This window comes from Octopus bimaculoides, chromosome 1, assembly GCF_046866305.1.
Source record: "Octopus bimaculoides isolate indiv1 chromosome 1, ASM4686630v1, whole genome shotgun sequence".
In the NCBI taxonomy this organism is placed as follows: Eukaryota; Metazoa; Mollusca; class Cephalopoda; order Octopoda; family Octopodidae; genus Octopus; species Octopus bimaculoides.
This window is the reverse complement of record NC_142928.1, coordinates 95901592-95915995: the sequence shown is the minus strand read 5'-3', so window position 1 is coordinate 95915995 and position 14404 is coordinate 95901592. Positions and strand designations below refer to the sequence as shown.

Sequence of the window (14404 nt, the reverse complement as noted above, 5' to 3'; positions counted from 1 at the left end):
TTTCACCCGCAGCCAGGTCTGTAGTAATTAAATTTACCCGCAACACATACACACACACCACACGCATACATATGTGGCTGTATGTATTACATATATATATATATATATATATATATATATATATATATATATATATATATATATATATACACATACGTTTGTGTACCTATGTTTTGGATGTATATGTATGTATGAACGCATGTATGTCTCGCACAACGGGGGGTGATTAAAAAAACTGCGAAGTTAAGTAAAACTTGTTTTGCTACATATGATGCGTATCCTTCGACAGACGCAACTGAAGTCTGTTTTGGTAATGTCACACCACAGTCGACAGTTTTCGTTGACGTCGAGAACAGGAAAGCAGAGCTTTTCTGTAAACCACTTCTTAATTCGACCATCTTAGAATTTATTATTACAATCAGTAAACAAAACTTATGCAATGAGTTTTGATGATTGAATACCTTAAGCGATAAAACACTGCACGATCTGAAGTTTAACTCCCCGCTAATATCTAATTTGTGTTTCGTTTTCTTCCTCGGGGTAGAACGAATGTGGATAAAACAAGTACCGAGGTATCTTTAGATATTTGTGGTCTTTTTCCATAAAAATTGTGCCTTTGTAAGAAATCTATATATTATGTCGTGTCTACGAAAGAGATTCATCGTCGGCGAGTTTGCAAACTGAGACGGCAATAGCATTTCGCTTCTAGGTTGTACTGCTATGTTTTGTATAGTATATGATATATAAAGAAGTGTGTCACGAACATTAAGTGTTGCTTCTTTCCAGCTTCATTTCTCTCCTGTTTCTTTATGACATTAATATCAATACTAACCAATCACTTTTCCCGTCTTCCGTTGATTCCTTGTGAGCAATCAGTGCTTTCTTGTCATTTAAAAATGCGTGTTAATATACTCGCATAAAACATAGACACACACACACAGACACACACACAGACACAGACACACACACAGACACAGACACACGCACACACACATCACACACTTACACACACACACTCTCTCTCTCTTGCTCGACCACACATGGATTTAAACAAGTTCCCTGTCATTTGGACCATGAGTTGTTCGATAAAATGGATGGCCAAAACTTTGAACTATTCCACTGATACGAGTATCCTTAACATAATTCACTGTTTGAATCAACCCGTAATAAGACCGGACCTTAGAATTACAAATACAATCCATCATACTGGTTTCCAAACAGTTTCCGGGAACACAATTTCGATCAATCCGAATCTTAAAATCACTTACCTACGATCTCACACAATAGGGTCGAACCCAGGAAGTACCTCACAAACAAAAATTAGGTCGGCTACAGAAATACTTCAACACAATCATTTTCTGTACTGCTATGAGCCTAGTAATGATCTTATATTGTCAGTTCATATTAAAGGGGTGGCATGGCTACGCGCTAATCGAAATATTGATATCTACCACCATTTGTGATGATTCCTAGGTGATTTGTCTTGTCTGGTCAGTGAATTCAGGTGTTCTTTAACACTCGGCACCGTGTAGGAGGCTTTCCGCAGACGCGATCCTGCAGCAAATTTGGTGTATAAACAAAACACATACACTATGTATATGTTTCTCTTCTGCTTAATGCTTCAATATGAAGAAGACAGCGCAAATGAGAGATGTTTACTGCTTCGACTAACAATGAATGGAAAACAATGAGGTGGAGAAGCTGCATTTCTTTCAGTTTAAAATCATACACCTCTGCATTTGAACCCAAGCAAGGTATGTGGCTGTACATTATTTAGCCAAGAGGCTTAGAATACAATATTGATTAAAAGTTCGATAGTCTTTAAGATGTTCTGTCAGTGATCATTAAAGTTTAAGCTGAAGCTCTACTCTAAATCTTGCCGAACCATATTCTGCTAATTGTTTCTTGTGACTGTATTGTATTTCTACACTGGATAGTGTGAAAAGTTGTTCTTTTAAAAGATACTATAAATTAATAAATGATTCTGTTCTAGGTAAGCTAGGATATACTTGTGGAGGCGCAATGGCCTAATGATTAGGGCAGCGGACTCGTGGTCATAGGATCGCGGTTTCGATTCCCAGACCGGGTGTTGTGAGTGTTTATTGAGCGAAAACACCTAAAGCTCCACGAGGCTCCGGCAGGGGATGGTGGCGAACCCTGTTGTACTCTTCCACCACAACTTTCTCTCACTCTTACTTCCTGTTTCTGTTGTGCCTGTAATTCAAAGGGTCAGCCTTGTCACACTGTGTCACGCTGAATATCCCCGAGAACTACGTTAAGGGTACACGTGTCTGTGGAGTGCTCAGCCACTTGCACGTTAATTTCACGAGCAGGCTGTTCCGTTGATCGGATCAACTGGAACCCTCGTCGTCGTAAGCGACGGAGTGCCAACAGCAACAACAATAACTATATACTTAGTTCAGGCGGTTAAAGTGGCAAGCATACCCGAACAAAATGCTTAGCGTCATTTCTTCCGGCTCTTTAGGTTCCGAGTTCAAATTCCCCGAAGTCGACTTTACTTTTTATCCTTTCGGAGTTGATAAAATAAGTACCAGTGGAGGACTGGGACCGATGTAATCGACTAGCCCCCTCGCCCAATATTCAGGTCTTGTGACAATAGTTAAAAGAAGTATTTCAGGCGGTTTAAAGCATGGCGGAAGTAATAGAACTACAAATGCTTCCAGTCTGTCACTGTACTTTGTCCACTAACCTTTTAAAGATAAGTTTTTGTTTATTATTTACTTAACTATAAATTAAAATAATTTCTATTGATAGAATATAGAAATATATTTCTTTTGAATGTCAAAAGAGATAGGAGAAACGCGTGGTCCAACAGCCACGTGTTAGACTGAATTTTATATAATGTGTTTTTGTCCATAATTTACATAACTATTCATTGAGATAATCACCTGACAACTCAAAGAACTTATTAATATTTGTACTGAATAGAGCGGCGATCTGGTAGAATCGTTAGCACGCCGGACGAAATGCTTAGCCGTATTTCGTCTGCCACGGGTGATAAAGAAATTTGTATTTCGTCTTCCGTTACATTCTGAGTTCAAATTCCACCGAGGTCGACTTTGCCTTTCATCCTTTCGGGGTCGATAAATTAAGTACCAGTTGCGTACTGGGTCGATCTAATGGACTGGTCCCCTCACCCCAAATTTCGGGCCTTGTACCTAGAGTAGAAAAGAATATCTGCTCTGAATAGTACGTCGGGCGAAATGCTTAGCGGCATTTCGTCCGTCGTTACGTTCTGAGCTCAAATTCCGCCGAGGTCGACTTTGTCCTTCATTCTTTCGTCGTCGATAAAATAAGTACCAGTTGAGTACAGAAGTCAATGTAATCTTTTTACCTACTTCCCTAAAATTGCTGGCCTTATGCCAAAATTTGAAACCAATATTTGTATTGAATAGGGCGCCGAGCAAAATGCTTAGCAGTATTTCTTCCGGTTTTTACGTTCTGAGTTCAAATTCCGCCGAGGTTGACTTTGCCTTTCATCCTTGCGGGGTTGATGAAATACGTACCAGTATATCACTGGGGTCGACGTAATCGACTTACTCTCCACCTACAAAATTACTGGACTTGTGCCAAAATTTAAAATAAATATTTGTGTTGAATATCGGAAGAGTTCGAAGAAACACATTACTCAGCTGTCATGCGTTAGACTAATTGACCTCATAAAGCTTAACTTTTCCCTTTTATATTCTGATTTCAAATCAGCATACTCAGTCCTATTTTTCATCCTTCCATGGTGCACCAGGCAGGTACTGAAGACGAGTATTCAGTTGACCATTCTCTTTGATTATAAGTTGTGCTATTGTCTCAATACAAGAAATCTGTAAATGAATTGAATTAAGAAATGGCTTAGACAAGTAGTGTGCTAGCCTAAATTCTTTCTTTTCCTAATTGTAATACCCATTTGGTCTAGACCTATGGTCCAGTTTCTATAAAGGTAAACAGATGAGAAGCAAATTTCCTCGGTACCCAATCAAATCGGACATCAGTGCTGTCGGTGGTCTTGATATTTTACCTCAGTTTACTCATAGAACAGCTGGGACCAATTTTGCCTTTCACTCTTGCAAAGGCTTAATATAAATACAAGTAATATACTAAAGTCAATTCAACAGAAGATATCTATCTATCTATCTATCTATCTATCTATCTATCTATCTATCTATCCATACATACATACATACATACATACATACATACATGATGATGGCCGTCCACTCGTGACCGAGGTAGACCATTGCCGACCTTCAGGAACATTGTGCGCTCCAGGACTAACTTATATTTTGCATTTGCGGCTCCGTTGGTGGCTAATGAGCCCTGCTCTTGACAAGCATACACGACTGCAAACATTGCAGATTAAGCTTTTCCCATTCACTATATGAGCCGTGCGCTTTCGCGCAGCTCGCTTAAGTTCTTCATGCTGGATACGTGCTCTCTCAAAAGTGTCGATCCCCTCCTTAACCTGCTTCCTCCATCCGTGGCGATGACAGACATTGTTCTCCCAGTCAGTGTCCTGCATATCACAGGCCTTGACTGGGAGAACATACATACATACATACAGTATATATAATCCACAACATATACGAGGTGGATGCTGAACCGTTCGTGTCTTTGAGTAAAAGAAAATACTGGCGGATCAGTTAATCAGGATTTTATTCAGCATATTCACCTCTCAAATTCACACACTTACTGCAGCGGTAAAAGAACACAGGAGGTTGGGCTTCCAAACAGGTCTTTCGAGATACCTCAAAGCCAAGAACTTTTCAGCACTTCGTGTGTGTGTGTGTGTGTGTGTGTGTGTGTGTGTGTGTGTGTGTGTGTGTGTGTGTGTTTGTGAGTATCGTGTTGACAGTCGGAAAGAAGACTACTCGAAGTCTAGATTAACAATACATTTTTATTTTGGTCGATTCAGTTACTGGCAATTCTGAGTTTCATCTGTGGGTGCACAGTAGCAAGACACTAGACCAAAATAATATATATATATATATATATATATATATATATATATATATATATATATATATATATATATATATATATAATGTATATATTTATTTATTTATGTATACAGAGAGAGAGAGAGAGAGAGAGAGAGAGAGAGTGAGGCCTGTGTCCATATTCTTCGAAGTTGATTTTGTCTCTTAGTCTATTAATAAATAAATAAATGAAGGCGGCTAATTTGCAACATTAAGGGGAAATTTCAGGAGATACTATCATCAGGTTTCCGTTTATTTTGGTTAAATGTTTAGACAGGTGGGAAACTTATCGGAAGACTACTGTTTTCTCACGACTGTCAGCTGACGACAATTTTTGTAGTTGATATTGTGTAATATTTCTGTGGTTGTTTTCTGTAGCCTTTGATGAAGTTTGGTACTTTACCTTCGAGCACGTTCCCAGTAAAAATGAAAACATATCTCTCTCATGTTCTTCTGAGCAAGTGGAATTTAGCAAAGTAGAAAGAGTGTAGCCTTTTTAATTATTTAGATCTAGTAACCCTAACTTGAGTAACTTATTTGCTTTAGGCGTCGAAGGAGCGTGTAACAATTTACTCTTCAAAGAGTAAATTCAGTTATCTTGTATATATATATATATATATATATATATATATATATATATATATATATATATATATATATATATATATATATATATAATACAAATAATAAATGAGTATATGCATATATACGTACATGTATGTACATACTTAAATCTACCTGTATATATAGATGCATATCTGGGTACAGGACATTGCAAACAAAGCGTAGACAAAATGATAAACGAGTACAGAAAACACACACGCCACATAGAGAACATTTTCATCAGCTGCCCCCATTCTAACACAGGCGTTTCGAGTGTGTGTGTGTGTGTGTATACATATAAATATATATTTGAATAAAAACATTTTTAAAACAAAAATAAAAATAAAAATTATTAATGGTAAAGAAAAAATCTTTGAAAAATTGATTGTCACGGACCTTTTAGAAAGGTGTTTTTTGCATAGTGTTCGAGCGCTTTCCTCGTTAAGTCTTTCACACACGTACCATGGGGTAATCCGTATGATGGTTACTCCATAACACGGGTGCTTGAAAAGCATAACAACAAAAGCGTTTACGCACTATACGAAAACTTCCTTTGAAAAGATTTGTGTTCTATTTTTTAGATTGCTTTATATAATCAATAATTTTATTTAAGAAACTATTCCTTGAAATATTGTGAGTGCATCAAGTGTCTTTTATAAAAGCACGAAATATAACTCTGTGTGTGTGTGTGTGTGTGTGTGTGTGTGTGTGTGTGAGTATATATATCTGCCTATCTGTCTGTCACCCTACCTAACTTACCTATTTACCTGTTTACCTTTCTATCTTCCAATCTACTTATCTACCTATCTATTTATCTATCTGTTTGAGTATGTATGTATTCACCACACACACACACACACACACACACACACACACACACACACACACACACACACACACACACACACACACACTCGTGAAAGATAATTATGTATAATTCTTTTAGCAATTTCGAACTCGCGTATCTACCACAACCAACAAGCTATTGGCTCATAGAATTCATTCGCTTCAGCGCTACACATTCAAAGAAGCTGTGATGGAATTTAGTCATTTATGTCTGTTGCTAGTAAGCCGCCATCGATAATTCTGTGGACGGTTAAAAGATAAGATCTATTTCGTTTCAATCCCTCCTCAAAGTCTGGCTGACACAGTTGGGGTCTTACATATTTAATGACAACTAAAGGATGATTCATACTAGCTAGCATTCTGCTACTTTCATGGTTATATTCTGCTTGAAGATGCCCCTTGTGTTGGTGTTAAACATACAAGGGAGGGCAATATTTTTGATTTAGCAACAATCATAAAAGCCTTAATGAATGCAAGCATTCTTCACAGATAATCGATGCAAGCATGGCATACATTTTATTGTCTTATATCTATGTACGTATGTAATAATAGATGAATAATGGTATGTATGCATGTAGATACTATGTGTGTTTGTTTGTGTGTGCGTGCGTGCGTGCGTGCGTGTGTGTGTGTGTGTGGATGGATGGATGGACAGCTGAAAGTTATAAGCTATCACAGAATATGCTATGTAAAATGGAACCAGTCAACTTGTGATTGTTATTGAGAGGAGAGTAATATGTATTCCCACCCCCGGCTAATATTAGATAGTTGGTTGGATTTACATTAATACGGAAGTCATGCATCCTTGAAACATGTTCTAGAAGCATCTAAGTCATCCCTTATTGAATATTTCTGGCAGCGTAACCAGGTTTTGAACATCTTGCAGATGTATATAAACAATAATGCAGCAAGGTCGGTGCAATGAGGATCGACAAAAAGTTGCACCTTGGTGCTCCCCACTTTAGCTTGATGTCAATGTCAAATAGATGCAAATAAGTCTGAAATAAGTGCTAAGCCATAGTACAACAACTTTGCAAAACTCCCGATCTTATGGCATGCTCTGACTTTGTAACACCTTTGGAAGGTAATATCAGCTGGGGAAGCACACAATGAAGTACAGTGTTTACAGTTCAGGAGGGAAGTCGTGGCTTTGTGGTTAGATCAACAATGTCCTACCTAGCCGGCTTTAAACTTAAAAGAGGCAGTAAAACGTGGATTGGCGTGCTTGAGCATTGTGATTTGTGAAAACAGATGCCCACGTAATCATGAAATTTCAGGCATAAAAAATTCTTACTCAGAAAAGCTTTCAGATTTTTCTTCTTCAAAAGCAAGTCTTCGTCAAAAAACAAATAATATTAGAGAAAGAAATGCTGTTTAATATCCGATATTCAAATAATTCAGCTAACGAAATTATACAATACGAAAACAAGTTCTTCACAATAAATATAACTTAATCCCCAGTAAAAGTAAACTAACTAAATATAAGGTATATTATATGGACTAAATGTATTCTGGTTATAGAAATAAAACATGTCTAAAACAAACTTTTCGAAATAATGCAATATGAAATACCCAAACGTAAACTATCGCTAGTATTTACAAAAACAAAGAAAAAGATATTACAGCACAGCACAATATATATAATAAAACAAAATTCAATAAGAAACTATTGCCGACAACGCAACTAAACAGAATACGAACTATAGCTATATGATATGATTAGTCATGATGGTTGGCAAAAATCAGCAAATAGATAGCACTCTGGTAAACTAGAAGTTTATTTTTAGTTTGGCCGTCCTTCCAGACGTTGCTTCGATGATTTCACGCGAGCACACCGTCCATCACGATCCCCACCCCTTCTGTATGTTCTTAACTCGTCAACATTTGCCATTCCACTGTCCTGAAGCAAATTGTCCACATAAGTTAGACGTTTTCTTCTCCTGTGGTTTCTTCTTTCAACTTATTGCTATGAGACCAGTTGACATTCAGGTTCTTCTGGTGCCTGACACAATGGTCAGCAATTTTCATTCTTCTCTGCTGCATTTCCTCAGTTACTTTGGGTAGATCTTGATACTGTTGCTCGTTGGTTAAGTGAGCTCTCCATGTAACATCCAGAGTAATTCTCAACAATCTTGTGTGACAGCCATCTATTTGTTTTCCAAGCTTTTTGCACCATATAACAAAAGTGATTCTACCGTGGAAACGGACAACCTAATTTTCAATTTACGTGCCATCTTAGAACTCCATATTTTATGTAGTTTGTGACACATATTCCAAGCAAGTACCTTCCAGACAGCAGAGTCCTTTTCCCTACTTTCCATCCAAGCACCAATATTAGAAGCTTCCTCAACTTCTTTTCTTGCAAAGAGGTGATTTGGTTGCTCGGGATCTTGATCAAATGTCTGATATGCAGTCTAATCTGAGTTACAGTACAGGCCAATCTTTGCAGCTTCAAGTTCTACTCTGCTGAGCACTTCCTGAGTCCGATGCATTTCTTCAGAGATAAGAGCAATATCGTCTGCGAAGTCTAGATCTGTAAGTGTCTTTGCTGTAACTCGTCTACTTCTCCGTCTTTCCAGCTTAAACACTGTTCCGACTATTTTTCTTGTAAGGCCTTGCGCACGGCGTACCAGAGCGCTCCATTAACCATTAAGCAAAGTAAGCACATGGTTAGGGCATCAAGGGAAGTGGGGCGGAGGGGGGAGGGGCTCCACAGAAATGGTGAAACTGTTTGCGGTACGAATGAAATCAATTTAAAGTTGCTAAAATCATATTCAAAGTAGTTTATATGGTCGGATATATAATTTCGAGGTGGTCATGGTGTCATAGAGACGATCTGATCAAAGACTTTGCAATTAAAAAAACGTAGGAGAAAACTTTTCAAACTTAAATAAAGTGGAAGTATACTCTCTTTTACTCTTTTACTTGTTTCAGTCATTTGACTGTGGTCATGCTGGAGCACTGCCTTTTAGTCGAGCTAATCGACCCCAGGACTTATTCTTTGTAAGCCTAGTACTTATTCTATCGGTCTCTTTTGCCGAACCGCTAAGTTACGGGGACGTAAACACACCAGCATCGGTTGTCAAGCAATGTTGGGGGGACAAACACAGACACACAAACATATACACACACACACATATATATATATATATATATATATATATATATATATATATATATATATATATATATATATATTCACACACACACACACATATACGACGGGCTTCTTTCAGTTTCCGTTTACCAAATCCACTCACAAGGCTTTGGTCGGCCCGAGGCTATAGTAGAAGACACTTGCCCAAGGTGCCACGCAGTGGGACTGAACTCGGAACCATGTGGTTGGTGAGCAAGCTACTTACCACACAGCCACTCCTACGCCTATGCAAAAATAAACATTTTTATTTCATTTTCAAAAATAAAAATTTATTTTATGGTTTATTATTGTTTATATTTTGAAATATATATATATATATAATTGTATTCCGGCTTTCGCTTTCATGTTTTGTTTTTAATAACTGAGAGAGAAGGAGAGAGGTTAAAGAGGAAGAGAGAAATCGTTCAGGACTTTTAAGACCTGCCGCATCCTTTCCTGCTGGTTACTGTGCTGCCACTAGGGTGGTAAACTGTAAAGAAACTCGGCACTTGCTTAAAGGGCTTGCCGAGCACTCGCCATTTTTGTTGGATCCATAAAGAACCCACTTTTCCTTTTGCTTTTTCCGGTGTCGAGAGACACGATTTGAACTTGGAACGCACAAAGCCACAACGGATATCGGAAGCAATCCACCGCCTGGATTAGTACTTTATTTATCGACCTCGAAATAGTGAAAGTCAAAGTTGACCTCTGTCGGATTTAAACTCATACTGCAAGGCTTCTAACCAAAGTCCTTCATCTCTACTAATTCCCTGTTTTAATAAGTGGTTATTCTTTGGTGGGCGAGTTGGCAGAATCGTTAAAACGCCGGGCAAAATGCTTTCGTCCCTCTTTACATTCAAAGTTCAAATTCCGCCGAGGTCGACTTTGTCTTTTATCCTTTTGGGGTCAATAAAATAAGTACCAGTTGAGCACTGGGCCTCAATGTAATCGACTAGCACCTTTCCCCGAACTTCCTGGCCTTGTGTCAAAATCTGAAACCAATAAGTGGTTATTTATGCAAATTTTTCCCCGGTGATGCTAAAATTCTTCAGGTTGTTACAAACTTCTCCGAATCTTCTATATAAGCTTTGCGTATACAAAGTGTGAAAATAACTGAGCATAATTATCACTGGCAGTACATATACAGACCCCTCCCCCCATACACACACAAAAAAAAAACACCTCGAAGATACATATAGGAATTCACAAACACATACAATCTCTCTCTCTCTCTGCACCCCCATACACGAACACAGAAGAATACAGACACATATACAAACTTACATGCACACACTTACACACAGACACATACACACGCACACAAGGGCAGACAGCTGGAGATATAATCGCATAATAGCACTAAAACATCATCAATCTCCTCCATCCAACACGCAAGAATCGGTAAGAACCATCAACAAAAGCTCATAGACACAGACAGTAGTTTGTATACACATGATGGCACATCACGTCGTTTCACTGTACATTCAATTAAAACCAAGCTAGCTCTCCCTCCCTCCACATCTCTTTCTGTCTGTCTGTCTCTCTGTCTGTCTCTCTCTCTCTCTCGCACTCATTCTCTCTTTCTCTCTGTCTTTCTCCTGTAAAATTCTTGCCAGTGAGTTTTATTTTCTTCTCTCTTTTCTTTCTTTCTTTCTTTCTTTCTTTCTTTCTTTCTTTCTTTCGCTTCCCCTAAGTGGTCCCTTTACACAGAAGCTTGCTGAACATTATTTCAAACTGCGCCCATTCGTCAAATGCTTAAGTGAGCTGAAGAACTTACTGTAAAACAACAGAAACAGCGTCATCTTGGCTGTTTGTAGTATGTTTTCCCTTTTCCTTTTTCTCTATTTCTATAACATTCAGTATGTTTCTCTCTGATCGATATTTTGTCAGCAACCGCTCCAAAATTTTTATTGATCAACCATTATTTCTCTATTATTACGGAAATATGAGATCCTAAAGGCTGAACCGTTCAATTCATTTTGTATCCATCCCTTCTCTGTGGCATTTGGTGGAGCAACGATCCCGGCAAAACAAAAACAACAACAATAACGACAACATAAACGACAATAATGGCTCTTACAACGATATGATAATAAGTTCTATGTTATTAACAAAAACTTTCTGAGTCATTGCACTGTAACAATTCATATGACCCATCGGACAGTGGTACTATTAGACCATAAGAACTCCCTAAAAATCATTCATCATCTCGCTCTCTCTCTCTTTCGCTCATTCTCTCTCTCTGTCTCTGTCTCTTTCTCCCAGGCCTACACATTCTACAACGTTTATATACATATTTATACCAAATACTTGTGTTTTGTTGTCTCGGACATCATTCAATAGCAAGGAATCATATAAAGATACAATGTAAAATCATTCTTGCAATTTAAATTTAAAAAAAAAAAGAAAGAAATACACGGTATTTTAAAGTGCATTACATCTAATAAAACTTTTCAGTACAAACATATTCACCCACAAACAAAATGCATATAACCAAACAGGTTAAAATATGATGATGCATTCTTCTGTAGCCCAATGATATACAAATTACATCTGTGGAAAGCAATTTAACACTATATGTATATATATATAATAGATACAAAAAGAAAAAAAAGTTCCTTAACTTGAGCCAAGGTTCAAGTTAATTAAAGTACAATCATTCACAAACGTCAATACACGCATTATAGGAAATAATAACAAAAATGCATGTGTAAATTAACCGACAAATTTGCACACATGTTCTTGTTTCCCAGACATATGTTTGGATATGTAAAAACAAAAGGATGCGCACACACCCATACAAACTGCAGCTTATATACATATACTCATGAACCCATATACACATAAATACACATGAGTGCATCATTTTACTTGTCTGATCAGACAATCATATATATATATATATATATATATATATATATATATATATATATATTTAATGCCTTTTAAAAATACCAGTGAAATTTAATCTACAAAATCGACTTTGCAATGTAAGTAAACGAATATTTATTATATATATATATATTTCTAAATAGACATATAAAAACAACTATCTATCTATCTATCTATCTATCTATCTATCTATCTATCTATCTATCTATCTACCTATTTTTTCTCTTTCTCTTTCTCTCTCTCTCTCTCTCTCTCTCTCTCTCTCTCTCTATATATATATATATATATATATATATATATATATATATGTATATATAAACACGTATGTATATACATATATATATACATAGATACATACAAACATATATATATATATATATATATATATATATATATATATATGTATATATATGTATATATATATATCGATCTGTTTATTTTTATCTTCCCTTCACTTTCTATACGTATATGTAAATACATGTATATGGGTGTCTATTTGTATATACATTCTTACATATATGTATAAATATATATATGTATGTATGTATATTTACACATACACTTATATCCGTAGATATGTAAAAACAAACGTACACGCACACTAACATATACACCACAGCGTATACCCATACATTCATATATGCATAAACACATACGTACACACACATATATACAATTATTTATGTATGTATCTATATCTATATGTATGTATATATATATGTATGTACGTATCTACCTATCTATCTCTATATATACATACATATATATATGTATATCTGTATGCGTGTGTGTGTGTGAGTGCGCGAGTGCGCGTATGTGTGTGCGTGCGTATGAGCATGGGTATATATATATATATATATATATATATATATGTGTTTATGAATTTGTGTTGCAGTATTCCTGATGTGAAACCCTGTGCTGAAACAAATATTGTTGTATTTCAGGATGGTCTTTTTTTTATTACTGTTCGATGAAGAGGTCACAGATGTGTGACGAGAGATTTCCGGACAATGGACATGAATTCAAATAAGAACAGTAATAAATGAATGAAGAACGAATTTACAGTGCGTGTGACCATCCTGAATTACAACAATATATATATATATATAATATGAGATATATATATATATATGTATATATGTTTATATATATATATGTAAATATATATATATATATATATATATATATATATATGTGTGTGTGTGTGTGTGTGTGTGTGTGTGTGTGTGTGTGTGTGTGTGTGTGTGTGTGTGTGTGTGTTTGTATGTATGTATACTTACATATGTATACACACACACACACACACACACACACACACACATACGCACATATATATATATATACACACAACTATATATATATGGATATATGTGTGTGTGTGTATATATCTATATATATATACTTTATACGTATACAGTAATCCCTCTCCATATCGCGGTTCACCTATCGCGGTTCACCTATCGCAGTTCACCTATCGCGGTTCACCTATCGCGGTTTATTATTTCAGCTTACGTCGATTCCTCCGTGGTGTTGTTTTGTCTTTATAGTAACATAAATATATACAAATTATAAAAATAATAAAAGAAAATATACAGTACAGTACTATTTCTACTTCGCGGATTATCACCTACCGCGGGGATGTTTGGAACGTAGCTTCCGCAATATTCGGGGGATTACTGTATACATATATATGTGTGTATATGTTTTCGTATATGTGTTGTATATATACATACATATATATACATACATACATATATATATATATATATATATATATATATATATATATATATATATATATATATATATATATATATATATATATATATGTGTGTGTGTGTGTGTGTGTGTGTGTGGGTGGGTGTACATATATATATACACACATATACATACATTATATATACTCTTTTATTACTCTTTTACTTGTTTCAGTCAT

General features: G+C 36.2%; 1 protein-coding gene across 2 annotated transcripts in view; it reads left to right on the top strand.

Moving 5' to 3' along the window:
* Positions 1 to 11165: 11165 nt before the first annotated feature.
* Positions 11166 to 14404, top strand: part of LOC106876016 (UPAR/Ly6 domain-containing protein bou) — a 69577-nt gene continuing 66338 nt past the window's right edge. Inside the window, exon 1 of one of the 2 annotated variants that reach the window (XM_014924386.3) lies at positions 11166 to 11392. The gene's annotated coding sequence lies outside the window, so the exon portion shown is untranslated. Of the gene's footprint in view, positions 11393 to 12477; positions 12567 to 14404 lie in introns of those variants that run through there. The other variant, XM_089354307.1, reaches the window with a different exon arrangement.